The following is a 2,753-nucleotide window of genomic DNA, read 5'->3' on the forward strand; positions in this document are numbered from 1 at the left end:
GACTTGACCCTGCCAGATATGAAGAAGTTTATATTGCAGTAAAGGATAATGTCATGTTACAATGGTAAGAGCCACACTCATGGATTTTATAAATAAAGTACAGAGGACGACTCACAGAGCAGACCAGTAGATGTCACCTACAATTTATGGTGAGAAAGGATGGAAGCTGAGATGAAGTGGATTAAAAATGATCTCAAAAGGCGGCTACCAGAGTAAAGCCAGAGCTGTTTCTTGATATTCCACAATGGGTGAACCACAGCAAGTGAGTACACTTTCACCACCACCAATGCAATATATCAAAGAATATATGAATGAAAATATTCAAGAAGGCTTAGCTCCCAAGCCTCCCCCTCCAATAAAAGACAGTTATATGATGTTTGTCAATCAGTTCCAATGTGATGATCTTATCACCCACCCTTTGGAAAGTCAGAGCATCAAAAGGCTTCATCTTATGCAGTTTGATCACAAGAAAGAACTGAGAAAACTTAATATGTCTATCCTTATTAATTTCTTGGATCTTTTAGATATATTAATAAAGAGTCCTGGGAGTATAAAACGAGAAGAGAAACTAGAAGATCTTAAGCTTTTTGTACATGTGCATCATCTTACATATGAATACAGACCCCACGAAGTAAAAGAGACCTTCAGATGGAAGTCCAGAAACATCAACAGCTTTAAACAGCTGAGGGGTTTCAAAAGCACCTGGAACGAGTAATTGAAATGATTCAGAATTGCTTGGCTTCCATGCCTGATGATTCACCTCATTCAGGAGGAGGAATGAGAGTAAAAACTGAACCAATGGATGCTGATGATAGCAACAATTGTACTGGACCGAATGACCAACAAAGAGAAAATTCAGGTCGTAGGAGAGATCAGATTACAGAGAAAGATGCTGCCTTGTGTGTCCTAATTGATGAAATGAACGAAAGACCTTGAAAGATGTTTCTCTTTTTTTTCCTTTTGATAAATAGCATCATATATTATTTTCTTTTGGACAGTCTTAAGAGAGATTTCCCTAAAAATGTAAACAACTTTAATCTTTACTCCAATTTTTTCAATTATGTGATGTCATAGGCAGTAATTTTGCTGAATAACAGGCATAAGCAAATGAGTACCCCTGCACTAAGAATAATCACTTTAGAAAGCAAAGTGTTAGCTGCTGTTGTACGGGACATTCCTATGTTTTGGAGTTGCAGTAAAACTTTGATGATAACCTCAATAATAGCAAAGCTTTGATCCTTGAAAAGGGGATTTACCATTTGCTTTAAGAATGATAGATAAATAATGGAAATCAAGCTCTATAAATGTAAAACTATGAAATCTTTAGACTTACTCCATTAAAAATTTTGCTTAAGCTTCAAAAAAAAAAAAAAAAAAGAATAATCTCATTTACCCTATGGTTCTTGAAGACGACATTTTATTTATGTGAAGATTAGTATTTGACTTGATAAAATAGACATAAGGAAAAGTAGTAACTACTACATGTGATTTTAATATTTATCATACACAACATATAGCCCTGGGAGGCAGAAGAAGATGGTGGTTTAGTACAAAAGCTATGGAGCAACATTGTTAAGGAAATTTATTTCAGCCACTTCTAAGGCATGTGACTCTTGGCAAGTTACTTTACTACCCTTTATTTGCTTTATCATCTGTCAAAGTATCGGAGGATATATTTTTTAAATTACTTCATATAAGCACTAAGTAGTTTCTGGCTTATACAAAACACACAATAAATGTGAGTTTCTACTGTTATAACTACTATTAAAGAGGATCTTATTTAACATTTGGTAATACACAAACCTCTGAGTTTATCATCACACAAAGATTTTCTCCTTGATATGATCAATGATTAATCTCCAATTATCTTCAATCGACTTACCAAGAAGAAACAGTAAGAGGTAAGCTTCTTATACACAGAGCTTTATGACTTAACATTTCATTTGCTGCTGTCAGGAATTGTTCACAAATATTTATAAATCTAAAGATTCATGTGATATTAAAAGTGTAGAGCTGTATATTCCCGATGTAATTATTGATTTTATTTCCCCATTTATGTTGTCTACTCTCCAACATTCTTAAGATCTAACAAGATGGGGACAATTAGATTCTTATTGCTGTAAGTGACGTACATTGTTTGGTTTTTATCTTTTTTCTTAGACTTAGAGGTAATAAAACATGGGCACATCCTCTCTCTCTCTCTAGGGCTATGGAAATGAATGAAATAATTTGAAGTATGTAGTCCATTTCTTTTTAGCATCAATGTTAATTTTTCAAGAGTGCTGTACTTATCTATGTCAGTATTTCAGCTCCCTTTCCACAGTTCCCACCGGGAACCATGCCAAATCTGACCAGACTCCAAGCCACCTCCCTGTGAGACTTTTATCTCTGCATGTACCATCTTCTCTAGTATAATTTTTGAATATCTAGGCTCAAAGTGGGGAAGGCCCTGAGAGATTTAAATTTTGATAATTATGAACAATAGTGTCAATTTCTTGGGGCTGCCATAACAAAGTACCATAAACTGGATAGCTTAAGACAACAGGAATTTATTCGCTTACAGTTCTGAGAACTAGAAGTTTTGGGGGTAGTGTCAGCCTGGTCATGCTCCCTCTGAAATTCTGGACAAAATCCTTCCTTACTTCTTCCTCACTTCTGGGGGTACCCATAGATTCTTGGGATTCCTTGGGTTGCAGCTGCGTCACTTCAACCTCTGCCAGTTATTAGGTGGTGTTCCCCTATGTGTCTGTGTT

At 35.6% G+C, this 2,753-nt stretch overlaps 1 pseudogene across 1 annotated transcript; it reads left to right on the forward strand.

Moving 5' to 3' along the window:
• The first annotated feature begins 244 nt into the window (after positions 1-244).
• LOC116564852 lies at positions 245-1,246 on the forward strand (annotated as a pseudogene). The gene has a single exon (XR_004275127.1). The product of XR_004275127.1 is annotated as a mediator of RNA polymerase II transcription subunit 7-like (transcript).
• Positions 1,247-2,753: the final 1,507 nt, after the last annotated feature.

Source organism: Sapajus apella, unplaced genomic scaffold, assembly GCF_009761245.1.
Source record: "Sapajus apella isolate SASKATOON/1434 unplaced genomic scaffold, GSC_monkey_1.0 scaffold38, whole genome shotgun sequence".
In the NCBI taxonomy this organism is placed as follows: domain Eukaryota; kingdom Metazoa; phylum Chordata; class Mammalia; order Primates; family Cebidae; genus Sapajus; species Sapajus apella.